At 35.5% G+C, this 16807-nt stretch overlaps 1 long non-coding RNA gene across 1 annotated transcript; it reads right to left on the bottom strand.

The window, feature by feature from the left end:
- Positions 1-117: 117 nt before the first annotated feature.
- Positions 118-12736, bottom strand: LOC137621420 (uncharacterized). Its single transcript, XR_011040211.1, has 3 exons — positions 12444-12736; positions 1212-2014; positions 118-1145 (listed from the first exon to the last, which is right to left on the bottom strand). It is a non-coding gene; the product is annotated as an uncharacterized lncRNA (long non-coding RNA).
- Positions 12737-16807: the final 4071 nt, after the last annotated feature.

The raw sequence follows: 16807 nt of genomic DNA, 5'->3' as shown, positions 1-16807 counted from the left end.
TATTTTATAAAAATCCTTATTCTAATAATGGCATTGCTTGTTTTCAGTTTATAATGAGATAATTTAGTTTACCATTTCCTTTTTCTTCAATTAATAAAATAAAAACATTAAGGAAATCATATTGTTACCAACCATTCATTAAATAATTGCTTGACTTTGCAAAGAAAAATACAAATGCCCTTTGGTGGGGATGAGATTATAATCTACCACTTGTACAGTAAGCCTTTGAGCAGGATCGAAAGAAAATTTTCATACGTAAGCTAAGTCTTCATTCATAAACTTTTGTTATATACAACAGTACTGTACTGATATTTTCATAATGAATGTACAGGTCAACTTACAAAACATTCAAATACAAACAAAACACCAATAAAAATCATATATCCCAGATATTGCATCAAAAGTTCACAATAAAATTCTGCAATAAAAAGATATCAAACAATTTAATGCAGTAGGCAAGACAAAAATTGCAATATGAAACAGGATTATTAGTTGACTTTGGTAGATGAAAATCGTAGGCATGAGTTAGGTGAAACCTAGCCTAGGACAGAATTTAACCCTTTTACCCCCACCATGAGGTTAAATGTCGAGCACATTTTGCTATATATTTTTTTTAAATTGCTCTAACAGGCTTAATTTTTGTCCTAGAGAGGTCAGGTTGGTGTCATTCTTTTGGAAAATGCCTGAAGTTTCTCATAAAATTATAAAAAAATGTGTAAAAAAAACATGTAATTAACAGTGTTTTGCAAGAACGTACCAGTACGTCCTTTGGGGGTGAAAGGGTTAACAACACTACTTACAAACAGCCATCTTGGAACCTGTTAAGTTTGTAAGTTAAAAACTTTCAATATGCGTTTACTAATTCATAGATTAAAAACAAAATCATTCCATCTCTCACAGTAACTCTTAGAAGTAGGTTGCGTAAAATGGCGCAACGTGGATGTTATTTTTGTATTCAATATTCAGCTGTATAGTCAGAACTAATGTCTAACCATGTAAAGACTGGGTATTACTCCTACTGTACTTCTTAATTATAACTTATAAACTGTTGAAGGCAACACCATTAAGGTTCTTGCACAGGTACACAAATGTAATACTGTATATACTTGTAGTCACCTTATTTCAGGGCAATCAAGGTCGCTAACCTGTGACATTTAACGCATGACAAAGACGTGTAGTCACCTTATTTCAGGGCAATCAAGGTCACTAACCTGTGACATTTAATGCATGACAAAGACGTGGTCTCTCTCTCTCTCTCTCTCTCTCTCTCTCTCTCTCTCTCTCTCTCTCTCTCTCTCTTATAAATTAAAAGTTAGGGCCAAGTTCTACCTGGCAAGGTGGTTAAATATTAAAAAACCTTAAAACAAAATAGTAAGACCGTATTAACACAGATATAACTAACATACAATCTACACAATTGGACCCTGTTTTATTTAAATCTTTTCACTCAAACTATGTTCTTACGATGACACAGCCAACGCAACTTGACACATTGAAAAACAAGAACTATGAATTAAAACTTGTCTCTGATTTTGTCAGTAAGAGACGAGCAAATAACTATTAATACATTTTTCTTTCTCTTATAATTAAAACAGACTAATGCTTAACATCAACAACTTCAAATATTTCATATCTCCTTATGGGTAGACATTTCCTCACAATTATTTGCTATCATGAAACAAATCCAAAATGGAAAAGCAATATATTTAAACTCTTTAAAGTTTAACAACACTTCATTGAAAACAGTGAAATAAAACTAATTTGAAATACATAGAAAATATAAGTTTCAATATAATATATATTGTATATAAATATTTACATAAAATATGTGGATTCCTAACTATTCCTTAGTCTTACGATTAAAAAGCTAAATAAACTGTGTTAAGGAAATTGATTGTGCAACACCTCTGACCATAACACTTTGCACCATCGGACATTTCGCACCACTGGATAGCAGCAAGTCTGGAAACACTTTGCACCACAGGACATTTTGCTCCACTGGATGGCATCCATTCTGAAAAATTATAAAAAGATTGTCAAATAATTAAATACTGTAAAACAATTATATAATTTCTTAAAATAAAAGCTAATTTTCTATCATACAAACCTATCACTTTACTTTAGACTAATTGTGCACCTACAATGCCTTCGAAGATTACCCATTAGGTTTTTTCAGTACCTGCAGACAGTGTGTGTATTTTTTGCTGTATTTGTTTACTTTTGTACTCAAAACTTGACAGCTTAAATAGAAGATTGGCTTTTTCCTTAGCATTACATTAAATGCAGAGCTTGAAAACCCTTTTGATGAGAAATTCACAAAAATACAGAGGACTAACTTACCTAGCCAAAGGTATGGTTAGCCAAAAGACTGTCTAAAGATTAGACTCTCATCTCTAAGGCTCATATGGGGTAGGCATAAGACATGAGAACATGGCACATATCCCACTCCAAGGAAATGTCTCGTACCTCGGTGAAGCGAGGAGACTGATCACTGGCACCTCTTACCCCACCAAAAGCCAACTTCTCTCCATTTGGAACAGAAGTCTCCTTGAGGGGACACCAAGATGTACTGCAATGATTAAGGGGAAGAAGGAAAAGGTAAAGGCTGGGGTCCTTTATCACGATCAACCATGCGCCTTACTGCATGTCAAGACACCTTACCAGTCTAGGTTGTGTTCTCAATACTAGACTGCTTCTCGTGCTCTCTCCCTCGTATGAGAAGAGAGATCGGTCAGGCAACATGGAAAGGGGAAAAGAAGGGCTCAGCCCATCATCCTGACCAGCAGTTTGTGTACTCTATTCAGTTGGAGGAAAAGACCACAGGGGACTTTTCAAATTCTACAGTAACAACACCAGCGGTGACACAACCTTCAGCACCTTCAGAAGAGAAGTAGGAGAGCATGAACTTAGTTTGATCCTCTAGACAAGAGGGAAAGAAAAAAGAAAAAACCCGCAGGTTTGTCTACCGATGCAGGTGTGAAGGGCCAAGGATTTGGTCCAAAATCTGTGACAGAGATTCAATAAGTTCTCGAACCTAAGGAGAGGAGGGAAGCAAATAACTCCAAAGGATTATGTTCACAAGATTCACTCCAAATCATATGAGAAAGGCAGCAGAGGCGAGATGAAGGAACACTCCTGCTGCAGCAACCGCTGTGTAGAACTATGAGCTACCTGCCTGGGGGTAGCGTTTAGGTGGGGGATTCCTTCAGGAGTGATGCGGTGCCCTAAGAATGATAGTTTGTTGGTGCCAAAGGCACACTTGTCATACAGGACTACAAGGCCGTTCTGTTGTATGTGGTCAAACACGATGCACAAGTGACGGAGGTGTTCCTCTTTGGTGGAAGAGAACACAAGTATGTTGTCCACAGAGCGCATGCACAACTAACGAAGGTTTTATCACTGAGGGTGTCGGCATGTAAAGAAACATGTACCAAAAAGTGATGTAACGGAAGAGGTGACTTCGTCCCTGAGGCACACGACACATCAGCCCACTAATAGTAGAAGAAGTAGTACTAGTAGTGATCGTGGTATGAAGACAACATTCTTGAACACTGACAAGGACTGGAGAGCCAATGATTAAGACTGCGGGAACGAAAAGGACTGTACAGTACTTGTGTGAAACCACAAGTTCTGAGAGCTGGGTGTGATTTTAAGAGCCAAAATTGACACTTGTGCTATACCCAGCCATCCATGGAGAGTGCTGGGCTAGGTTCCAAGAAGGAAGTGTGTGCTAAACTCCCTTAACTGCATGTCGTGGGAAGCACTACCGAAGTAGCGCAACTCGAAGAGACCGAAGGATGATGATCTGTCGTCTAGATGAGGATACTAGTATCTCCGATGAACAGAGAAGGAGTCTCACAGGGAAGAGCAAAGTGCTTGTTTGAAGTGAGGATCGCAGATGGTAGAGTTAAGCGATCCAAGAAATGAAGCCAAAAAACACACCAGGGACGAGGCTGCCACTGTCGGCAATTATCCCCACAAGCAGGAAGATTGCCAAACAGTGGCTGGTGAAGGGTCTCTCCTTCAGACGGGAAAGTTCCAGCACCTGGAGGCGAACCTCCGGGAAGCACTCTCTGCTTCCCTTCAATGAGCTATAGCTCAAATCAAATGTCGACATTGAGTGTTACCTGAGAAAAGCTGAAGATTGTTTCTGTGTTCCCTCCAAAGGACTCCGAGGAGTTATAAATAGCAATTGCACCAGAGAGGACCGATCCCGCGAATGGGAAAAGGCCATCGTCAGCGTGATAGTCAGGAACTGCCGTAGGCGAAGAAGGTGGAGACTTGGCCAGAACAGCAACTCCCCCAGGAACAGGGACATCCGACTTCACACTCCTTGCATCAGCTGACTTAACTAAATGAAGAAATACGGCATCGCTAGCAATGAGGAAAATACAAAAAGAATGGAAAAAAAAACCCTCGGGAGGAAAACCTAACTCGCGAAAAGGAAAGATGTCCTCGAGAGGCACAGGAATATGCTAAAGACTAAGCACTCCCTTCACCGGCTGCCATCACCAAACGAAGGAGAGGGGCATCATTAGTGCTGTATCAAAATTAGATTAAAACAATTCAATTCAAATTTAGCTGGAGAAAAACCACTCAGGAGAACAACCTAACCCACGGACAGGAAAGTGTCCATGAGAGGTACAGGAACATACTGTACTAAAGACTATACACTCCCTTTGCCGATAAACGTAGAGCAAGGAAGTGAGGCGTCGTCAGTGAAGAGGAGCAAGACCGATGTCAAGCTTTGAGTAGGACGCAAGCGGCCTTCCCTCTGATGAACTCGCAGAGAGCAAGCAACACCAGCCTTCGAATGGAAATTGAGAAACCACAAGAGGGCGACTCCCCTACAGTGGAGGCTGGGTCACTGTACTCGGAGAAGCGGAGGAGGCCACTAGCCTACTGTTTTTTAGGCGTCAAAGGGGGGAAGAGACCGTAAGACGTTTCTCCGCCCTCGAGAAACGCCGCACTACGCTGGCACCAAAACAGCAACACTTATACTATAATGATATAAGAATGTTTATATATAGATGAAAACATTACATGTTTAAATATACAGTCTATAAAAACACACGTAAATCATAGAAAAGTCAAAGGCCAGTAAAAAAAAAGAAAAAAAAAAAGTTGGGCACAAGGAGAAACGAACGTCTACTCTCACCGAGCCAAAAGTAAAAAGAGACGAGACAACACAGGTGTGTGTGAGAGTGGTAGACAGCTACCCATTAACTAGCAGTAGGTTGGTTACAACTCGCTAAAAGTCTTATGGCTAGTCTTCCAGCTTCGCTGAAAGTATAATCCCTATACAAAGCGAGGGTTTATATTAGTGTCGGAACAATCAGTATTTCATTCTGTTTTGCTTTCAAGTTTATGTACTGTGTTATCTATAGACAACTTCCAGTCAAGCAAAACTTACTGTACTTTGTGCCTAGAAAATTTTATTAGAACATTCATCTTTCAATTCCTCTCAGGACCACTTTATATTTTATAAAAAAACATTTGGTGAAGTATCTTCCCTATGAAATACTGTAAAGTTTACTAAGGGAGACATGTCTCCCACTGTCTTGGATTAGAGATTTCTTGCTTGAGGGTACACTCGAGCACACTATTCTATTTTGTTTCTCTTCTTGTTATTTTGAAGTGTTTAGACTTGTTATTTTCAAGTTTTTATAGTTAATATATGAAAGATTTATCTAAATATTATTATTATTCCCAAACTTCTCTTATAGTTTTTCCTTATTTCCTTTCCTCAATGGGCTATTTTCCCTGTTAGGGCCCTTAGGCTTATAGCATCCTACTCTCCCAACTAGTGTTGTAGCTTAGCAAATAATAATAATAATAATAATAATAATAATAATAATAATAATAATAATAATATTTATAATTAGACCGCCATATTCTTAGCGATGGGGTTGAAAATGAGTTATGGGGCATGGCCCTCATCATACCCGACAAAAACTACAATTTTAATGTAGAATAGTGTACGGTATTAACCCTTTTACCCCCAATGGACATACTGGTATGTTTGACAAAACTCATCCATTTACCCCCATGGACGTACTTGTATGTCCTTGCAAAAATCTCCTATTTAAATTTTTTTTTTTGCATATTTTTGGTAACTTTATGAGAAACTTCAGGCATTTTCCAAAAGAATGAAACCAACCTGACCTCTCTATGACGAAAATTAAGGCTGTTAAAGCAATTTAAAAAAGATATATTGCAAAATGTGCTTGAAAAAAAGAAATGCCTGGGGGTTAAGGGTTGGAAAGTTCCAAATAGCCTGGGGGTGAAAGGGTTAAATAGGAATTTGTAAATGGCATAAATAAAAAGGTCTCTTCAAACCCACAATTTAGCATGCATAACCTATAATCAGACACTCCAAAATCAAACAATTGTTCTCTAGTCTCGGGTAGTGCCATAGCCACTGTACCATGGTCTTCCACTGTCTTGGGTTAGAGTTCTCTTGCTTGAGGGTACACTCAGACACGCTGTTCTGTCTAGTTTCTCCGCCCCTTGTCTTATTAGTTTTTTATCGTTTATATAGGAAATATTTATTTGAATGTTACTCTTCTTAAAATTTTATTTTTCCTTGTTTCCTTTCATCACTGGGCTATTTTCTCTGTTGGCACCCCTGGGCTTATAGCATCCTGCTTTTCCAACGAGGGTTGTAGCTTAGCAAATAATAATAATAATAATAATAATAATAATAATAATAATAATAATAATAATAACATAGATCTAAATAACGCCTTAGCTAAATCAACCTCATATAGGCTATGAGAATCAAAATAAGTGGGTTTGAAAAGATCTTTTTGTGTTATTTCACAAATCTTAACTAATGTTGTAATATACTAAAAAAAAAAAAAAAAAAACCTTATGACTACTACTAGATATACACAGAGAAATTCTGAATAAAAAAAAAAATTATGAGGTTATGAGTACTTTTCAATTTATATTGGACAGGTGCTAAGAGTTAACACGTATCCTATAGTCAAGTCTTTTTAGTAAGGCAGATTTGCACCGACTCGCAGGGGTGCCCTTTTAGCTTGGAAAAGTTTCCTGATCGCTGATTGGTTGGACAAGATAATTCTAACCTATCAGCGTTCAGGAAACTTTTCCGAGCTAAAAGGGCACTGTTGCGAGTCGGTGCAAATCTGCCTCACTAATAAGAATTGACTATAGGATGTTTCATATCTAGAAATGCTACTTCAATTAATGCACAAGAAAAAGGCCGCTGGAGTATATGTATGATGGCGATCACCTGTATGTATGATGACGGCTAAGAATACGGCAGTGTAAGGGGGAGGTTGCAGGGCCTAAACCCCGTTAGGTAAGTAGGTAAGGAAACGGCTCATAGGTTAGGTTAGGGGGGGAGCCTTTATATATCAGCGGCCAGTTCCTTCAGTGGGGATTTAAAATTGACATCAACTAACCTAAACTTTCCTCCCTAACCTAACCTACAAGCCATGGCCTTACTTACTTAGCGAACAGTGGGGCTGACAACCCCCTGCGACCGCCACTTCCACTGCCATATTCTAATTGTAACTACAGGTGGCCGCTATCATACATATACCCGTAAGGGGCAAAATGGGTGAATGCATGATAGCAGTCACCTATATAAATGACGGGCGACTAAGAATACGGCATCATAAGAGGGGTCCAAGCTAGGTAAGGACACGACTTGTGGGTTAGGTTGGGGGGGGGGGGATTTTAGGTTAGTTGGTGTCCATTTTCAATGCAAGCGGGAGGATCTGGCCGCTGAAAGCTTAAGTTAGTTGGAGTCCATTTTTTATCCACCCTAGAGGTAAAGGCCGTTGATATACAAAGGCTCCAGGGCGCCCAACTGGAAAGGAGGGACACCAGAAAGGACACAGCAATCAAAATCAAGTTATGTATGGGTACCTTAGGGTACCGTAGGAGACAGCTAACTGGTTTCATTATAACTAGGGTACAAAGGCAGATAAAGTTGGCTACGGCATAAAATCTGTGATTGGAATTATAGTTATCAGGCAAAACTACATTCAACATACTTATTCTTATTATTATTATTATTATTATTATTATTATTATATTCTAAGCTACAACCCTAGTTGGAAAAGCAGGATGCTATAAGCCCGGGGGCCCCAACAGGGAAAATAGCCCAGTGAGGAAAGGAAATAAGGAAAAATAAAATATTTTAGGAATAGTAACATTATTAAAATAAATATTTCCTATTTAAACTATGAAAACTTTAACAGAACAAGAGGAAGAGAAACTAAATAGAAAAGTGTGCTAGAGTGTACCCTCAAGCAAGAGAACTCTAACCCAAGGCAGTGTAAGACCATAGTACAGAGGCTATGGCACTACCTAAGAATAGAGAACAATGGTTTGAAGAACTGGTTAACTTTTATCTTTAGAATATTATTCATTAAAATAGGAAAAACTTCATTTAACTAATCACTATTCACTCGGTAAAATAGATTTGCGGATACTCTATCACTTAATAGATAGGTGCAAAGCTTCTTAGTCTAATCTTATACTTATTAAAAAGAAAAAAAAAAGCATTAATAACATCGTAATCTTTAACATGTTAAATCTATTCAGTTGGGAGAGGACAGAAAAAACCCAAGAAAAGAATTATGGGGAAAAAAAAGAAAAAAAGCATTAATAACATCGTAATCTTTAACATGTTAAATCTATTCAGTTGGGAGAAGACAGATAAAAACCAAGAAAAGAATTATGGGAAAAAAAAAGAAAAAAAAGCATTAATAACATCGTAATCTTTAACATGTTAAATCTATTCAGTTGGGAGAGGACAGATAAAAACCAAGAAAAGAATTATGGGGAAAAAAGAAAAGAAAAAAAAGCATTAATAACATCGTAATCTTTAACATGTTAAATCTATTCAGTTGGGAGAGGACAGATAAAAACCAAGAAAAGAATTATGGGGAAATAAAAAGAAAAAAAAGCATTTATAACATCGTAATCTTTAACATGTTAAATCTATTCAGTTGGGAGAGGACAGATAAAAAACAAGAAAAGAATTATGGGGAAAAAAAAAGAAAGAAAAAAAAGCATTTATAACATCGTAATCTTTAACATGTTAAATCTATTCAGTTGGGAGAGGACAGATAAAAACCAAGAAAAGAATTATGGGGAAAAAAAAGAAAAAAACATTAATAACATCGTAATCTTTAACATGTTAAATCTATTCAGTTGGGAGAGGACAGAAAAAAACCAAGAAAAGAATTATGGGGGAAAAAAAAGAAAAAAAAAAGCATTTATAACATCGTAATCTTTAACATGTTAAATCTATTCAGTTGGGAGAGGACAGATAAAAACCAAGAAAAGAATTATGGGGAAAAAAAAGAAAAAAACATTAATAACATCGTAATCTTTAACATGTTAACTAATCTATTCAGTTGGGAGAGGACAGATAAAAACCAAGAAAAGAATTATGGGGAAAAAAAAAGCATTTATAACATCGTAATCTTTAACATGTTAAATCTATTCAGTTGGGGGAAAAGAACTAAAAAAAACCAAGAAAAGAATTATGGGGAAAAAAAAAGGAAAAAAAGCATTAATAACATCGTAATCTTTAACATGTTAAATCTATTCAGTTGGGGGAAAAGAACTAAAAAAAACCAAGAAAAGAATTATGGGAAAAAAAAGAAAAAAAAAGCATTTATAACATCGTAATCTTTAACATGTTAAATCTATTCAGTTGGGAGAGGACAGATAAAAACCAAGAAAAGAATTATGGGGGAAAAAAAAAAGAAAAAAAAAGCATTAATAACATCGTAATCTTTAACATGTTAAATCTATTCAGTTGGGAGAGGACAGATAAAAACCAAGAAAAGAATTATGGGAAAAAAAAAAAGCATTTATAACATCGTAATCTTTAACATGTTAAATCTATTCAGTTGGGGGAAAAGAACTAAAAAAAACCAAGAAAAGAATTATGGGGAAAAAAAAAGGAAAAAAAGCATTAATAACATCGTAATCTTTAACATGTTAAATCTATTCAGTTGGGGGAAAAGAACTAAAAAAAACCAAGAAAAGAATTATGGGAAAAAAAAGAAAAAAAAAGCATTTATAACATCGTAATCTTTAACATGTTAAATCTATTCAGTTGGGGGAAAAGAACTAAAAAAAACCAAGAAAAGAATTATGGGAAAAAAAAGAAAAAAAAAGCATTAATAACATCGTAATCTTTAACATGTTAAATCTATTCAGTTGGGAGAGGACAGATAAAAACCAAGAAAAGAATTATGGGGAAAAAAAAAGAAAAAAAAAGCATTTATAACATCGTAATCTTTAACATGTTAAATCTATTCAGTTGGGAGAGGACAGATAAAAACCAAGAAAAGAATTATGGGGAAAAAAAAAAAGAAAAAAAAGCATTAATAACATCGTAATCTTTAACATGTTAAATCTATTCAGTTGGGAGAGGACAGATAAAAACCAAGAAAAGAATTATGGGGAAAAAAAGAAAAAAAGCATTCATAACATCGTAATCTTTAACATGTTAAATCTATTCAGTTGGGAGAGGACAGAAAAAAAACAAGAAAAGAATTATGAAGAAAACTAGAAGAAACCATTGAAGAAAAAGTGAGGGGGAAAAAATAAGATTTATAGAAGGAAATGGCTCACAGCCTTATATCCGATAAATATATCTGGATAAGGCAGTCCTTATAATGCAGAAAAGATTAAATATACTCAATTTAAAAGCATATTTCAGGGGAAAATATGAAGATAATTTGTGCGACCTAAACCAGGATGTAGATAATAAACATTTATTTTCATGCCCAAAATTATGACAATTAATGAAACTAGAAATAATAATAATAATAATAATAATAATAATAATAATAATAATAATAATAATAATAATAATAATATGAAGATAATTTTTTGTGTGACCTAAACTACGATGTAGATAATACTGAACATTTATTTTCATGCCCAAAATTAGGACGATTAATGAAACTAGGAATAATAATAATAATAATAATAATAATAATAATAATAATAATAATAATAATAATAATAATAATAATAATAATATCTGTAAGGCAATAGACCGGCGCCCTAGCAACAAGCCTCTGATAACTTCTAGGTGGTTTTATTTTATCTTTTTTTTTATATATTGTTTCGTCTTTTTCTCCAAATAAGGTATACAATTTATCTCTTCCTCTCTATGTATCTTTCACCAAATAGAAATATCCCGTCTTAACCCACATTAATACGAAAATGTCCATAAATGATTTCGTGAACCAAAAAACCTTTCCTTTCCTCCTCTATCCACTCTACCTTATTACCTAACATTGCAAGAGGGTCTGCCCCTCTCTTTTACTCTCCTCCTATACTTCTTTTTCTCACTTTTTCTTCTCCTACCCCTCCCGAGTACCTACCTTCGGGCTATAAACTGAGATTGTATCCAGGGGTACTCTTCCTTATCCTTATCCCCTATTCCCCACTTCCCTATCCCTATCCTGACCTGACCTGACCATAAATGATGCGTAGATGTAGATATTGGCTTAGTAAACCGGGCAAGTATTGACGCAATGAAAATAATTGTCCTAAATTAATTGAAAAAAAAGTCCTTTGGGATCTATAGTATCCTACCTTTTTTATAATTACTGTAGAGCAGGGTTACCAGATTATTTCCACTGGATATTAATAATAATAATAATAATAATAATAATAATAATAATAATAATAATAATAATAATAATAATAATTTTAATATTAATAATAATAATAATAATAATAATAATAATAATAATAATAATAATAATAATAATAATAATAATAATAATGATAAAATTGTCGTTTTTTAAACCAAAATTATCGTACACACTTTGAACATGATTATTAAGGAGTAACATATATAGCTTATTTCAAGGTATTTTAGCATAATTGCTTAATCAAACACACACACATACATTGTATACACCCAAAGTATGTATCGTACATCGTACCGGACCCAAAATAATCGTACATTTACGATAACTATTGTACGAATGGCAACCCAGGCATAGACGCAATGAAACTACTTGACCTAAAATAATTGGACATAAAAAGTCCTTTGGGATCTATAGTATCCTACCTTTTATATAATGCATAGAAATGTCCCGTTTTAACCCACATTAATACGGAAATGTCCATAAATGATGCGTAGATGTAGATATTGGCTTGGTAAACCGGGCAAGTACGGACGCAATGAAAATACTTGACCTAAAATAATTGGAAAAAAGGGTCCTTTTGCATCTATAGTATCCTACCTTTTATATAATGCATAGAAATGTCCCGTTTTAACCCACATTAATACGGAAATGTCCATAAATGATGTGTAGATGTAGATATTGGCTTGGTAAACCGGGCAAGTACAGACGCAATGAAAATACTTGTCCTAAATTAATTGAAGAAAAAAAAAAAGTCCTTTGGCATACATAGTATCCTACCTTTTATATAATGCATCCTGTATTAAAATTCATCTTCAATGAGTAGAATCGCATCCCTTTTTCGAAGCATATCTTTCCGCAACTCATCTCTCTTTTCTTTCAATTGGGTGTTTCTCCAAGTTTTGAATTTGTAACCACATATGGAGCCCACACAAACGCCAAAAATAAAGATATACATTTCGTACATGATATGTATGTTGAATAACACGAGAACTGTGAAGGACTGGGTGGGGCACACGGGATGCAACAAGCGACTCAACCGTTGCAATTACGTTTTGCAATCTAAAGGACTCGGGTCAGGGTTGCCAGGTTTTCCAAATGAGAAAAGGCCAAAGTCTGATCAACTGAAGCTTTAAAAGGCCAAGCTAATAGTAGAAAAAGGCCGAAAATATAGAATTTAAAACTAACCCATTTTCAAAAGGCCGAATTTAGGTATCTAGCACGAAAAAGGTCCAAATTTGGAGTTTTTTGGCCCGAAAAAGGCCAACCTGGCAACCCTGGCTCGGGTGGCATTCTTCGACCTGGTTCCATACGTGTATTGAAACGTCAAACGTATACGGTACATTACCTAGTGGTAAATTGAGTTCTTATTAAGGTATATTATGCCTAATGTCATAACTAGAACTTATAAATGTGATTACATTTAGCTCTTAAACGAAGCTACAAATATATTATACACTTCTCAGATTAGTTCGTCTGCAAAGTTGCCTACTTAAGTTTGAGCTATTTCCTACAGGGCAGGTGTTATTTTTTTCCACAAATTGAACATATATATATATACCATGAAACTTCTCACTATAAATACAATCTATTCATACCCCCCAAACAATAAAAAAAAAAACAATAGTATATAAACATTATTCTACATAATTCTTCTTAGGTTTGAGGTAGTGACGGTCTGACAGAATAGCACCCACACACAAACACATTCCTTAGTCTTTTGTTTTTATTTCTGTTTCTTCTTTTTTTTTTTTTAATACAACCAGTTATTTTACAAGCATATTTCTTTCGACTGTCATCCTCAATGTCTGTCTAGAGATTATTTGTGACGACTAATGGAGTCCTTTTCATTATCATTTTGAAGTTTTGTTTTCGAAGTTCGTTCGTCCGTGGAGATTGCCATGCTCTTGTCCTGGAGATTGCCATGCTCTTGTCCTGGAGATTGCCATGCTATTGTCCGTGGAGATTGCCATGCTATTGTCCATGAAGATTGCCATGCTATTGTCCGTGGAGATTGCCATGCTCTTGACCTGGAGATTGCCATGCTCTTGTCCTGGAGATTGCCATGCTATTGTCCGTGGAGATTGCCATACTCTTGTCCGTGGAGATTGCCATGCTATTGTCCATGAAGATTGCCATGCTCTTGTCCTGGAGATTGCCATGCTCTTGACCTGGAGATTGCCATGCTCTTGTCCTGGAGATTGCCATGCTCTTGTCCTGGAGATTGCCATGCTCTTGTCCTGGAGATTGCCATGCTCTCGTCCTGGACAGCCCGTAAACCTTTGGAAGAATAGACGGTTAGCTTAATATGTTCTTCTGCTCACTTCTGGATATATATATATATATATATATATATATATATATATATATATATATATATATATATATATATATATATATATATATATATATATATACTTACAAATTACAATAATGGCAAAAAAATATGTTTTTCGCTATTATTATTAAATAGACTGCAGGAAAAATTAGGCATATAAGAACATGAAGTAGAACGATATGAAAATACAGTTTATTGGTTACGTGTCACTGAAATTCCTTGAAATGAATTCGTAGATGAGACTAAAACGTTTTCATTCTCTTTCAATTAATGCCACGTCTTTCGAATGGCAAAGATGGTTTTTGGTAGAATAGAGAGAGTTTTGATTGCGAATATGAAGTATTTCATCACGTACAAAACTTGTACAGACATATCAAATAAATAACATATAGAGAGAGAGAGAGAGAGAGAGAGAGAGAGAGAGAGAGAGAGAGAGAGAGAGAGAGAGAGAGAGAGAGAGAGTATTGATTACGTTGGAAAACAAGTGTAGCGCGAAACGTATACGAGTAATGATTCTGTTCTGTTACATCACATTTAACATTATTTAGACAGTGATGATCGAACAGTAAGCAAACAATACACATTGTGAAATGTTGAATGCTCCCGAATGAACATGATAAAACAACAGTGGAGGTTCTGTAGAGAGTAGGGTTCCCCTGCTGTATATTTTACTTTACTTTGATGGCAGCTTTTCCGATCCCATATACAGCAGGCGAACCCCACTCTCTACAGGACCTCCACTGTCGTTTTACCTTGTTCGTTCAGAGTATTTATCGTTTCAGATCACGTATTATTCATTTACTGTTAAATCGTCACTGTTGTAGGATTTCTTGAATAAAAACGTCTTCAGTTTCCTCTTGAAAGCCTTAATGTCTTCAATCATTCGAATGTTTCGCGGGAGCTTATTATAAAGTCTCGGGGCCGAATCTTGAATAAAAACGTCTTCAGTTTCCTCTTGAAAGCCTTAATGTCTTCAATCATTCGAATGTTTCGCGGGAGCTTATTATAAAGTCTCGGGGCCGAATCTTGAATAAAAACGTCTTCAGTTTCCTCTTGAAAGCCTTAATGTCTTCAATCATTCGAATGTTTCGCGGGAGCTTATTATAAAGTCTCGGGGCCGAATCTTGAATAAAAACGTCTTCAGTTTCCTCTTGAAAGCCTTAATGTCTTCAATCATTCGAATGTTTCGCGGGAGCTTATTATAAAGTCTCGGGGCCGAATCTTGAATAAAAACGTCTTCAGTTTCCTCTTGAAAGCCTTAATGTCTTCAATCATTCGAATGTTTCGCGGGAGCTTATTATACAGTCTCGGGGCCGCATATTTAAAGGTTCTAGAGCCTAAAGTATACATATATCTAGGTTTCTAACAGTTTTGAAGATATCTGTCACTATTATCGTATTGTAAAGCAGCAGAAGAAATTCAATTATTATTATTATTATTATTATTATTATTAAGCTACAACCCTAGTTGGAAAAGCAGGATGCTATAAGCTCAGGGGCTACAACAGGGAAAATAGCCCAGTGAGGAAAGGAAACAAGGAAAAATTAAATATTTTAAGAACAGTAACAACATTAAATTAAATATCTCCTATAAAAACTATAAAATTTCCAACAAAACAAGAGAAAGAGAAATTAGATAGAATAGTGTGCCCGAGTGTACCCTCAAGCAAGAGAAGAAAGGAATTCGAAATGAGGGTAAGGTGAAACATTGAAAACAATAACTCAAACCAATTACTAAATGATTACTGTTGGTTTAACGTGTAAAAAAGGAACACAGGTTCATAAAAAAATGAATTATACCGTTATGAAATGGATCTATGAATTTTGGTCTTCACCCAACGGGTTAACTACTGCACTAGAACTCTCCAGTGGCTACTTTCCTCTTGGTAAGGGAAGGAGAGACTCTTTAACTATGGTAAGCAGCTCTTCTAGAAGGACACACCAAATTCAAACCATTGTTCTCTAGTCTTGGGTAGTGCCTCTTGTCTTCCACTGTCTTGGGTTAGAGTTCTCTCGCTTGAGGGTACACTCGGGCCCACTGTTCTATCTAGTTTCTCATCCTCTTGTTTTGTTGAAGTTTTTATTGTTTATATGGGAAATATTTATTTTAATGTTACTATTCTTAGAATATTTTATTTTTTCTTGTTTCCTTTCCTCACTGGGCCATTTTCCCTGTTGGGGCCCGTGGGCTTATAACATCCTGCTTATCCAACTAGGGTTGTAGCTTAGCATTTAATAATAATAATAATAATAATAATAATAATAATAATAATAATAGTCAGGTTAGGTAAGGGTACGTTAGGATACTGTAGGAGACATTCAACTCTCCTTATACAGTAAATAGGGTAATATGGCATAACAGCGAACAGTCGACTAAGGCATAAAATACACCTCTTTTTTGTGACTGGGAATGTCCACTGACACTTTCTGTTATTTTCTGAATAAATGTTCGAAAAAATATTGGTTTATTTTCATGTTTTTGAGAATATCACTTAGTACATAGTGTAATGTTGACGTCCGATTGAGATTATTCTCAATAACATGAAAATAAATCAATATTTTTCGAACATTTATTCAGGAAATAACAGAAAGTATCTGTGAAAATTACCCGTGCCGCCGTTGATAACCCAGCAATTTGAGTTCAATTATTTTTTTATTGTTTTGTCTTTTTCTCCACATCAGGTATAGAATTTCTTTCACTGAATAAAAATGTGTGTCAATTAGTCAGTATACGACTTGACTTGAATTGAAAATAAAAGATCATTTGGGTTCTTACCTTTTTATAATGTATCTGGTATCAAATTATG

Source organism: Palaemon carinicauda, chromosome 28 (assembly GCF_036898095.1).
Source record: "Palaemon carinicauda isolate YSFRI2023 chromosome 28, ASM3689809v2, whole genome shotgun sequence".
Taxonomy (NCBI): domain Eukaryota; kingdom Metazoa; phylum Arthropoda; class Malacostraca; order Decapoda; family Palaemonidae; genus Palaemon; species Palaemon carinicauda.
This window is presented reverse-complemented; position numbering and strand designations above follow the sequence as displayed.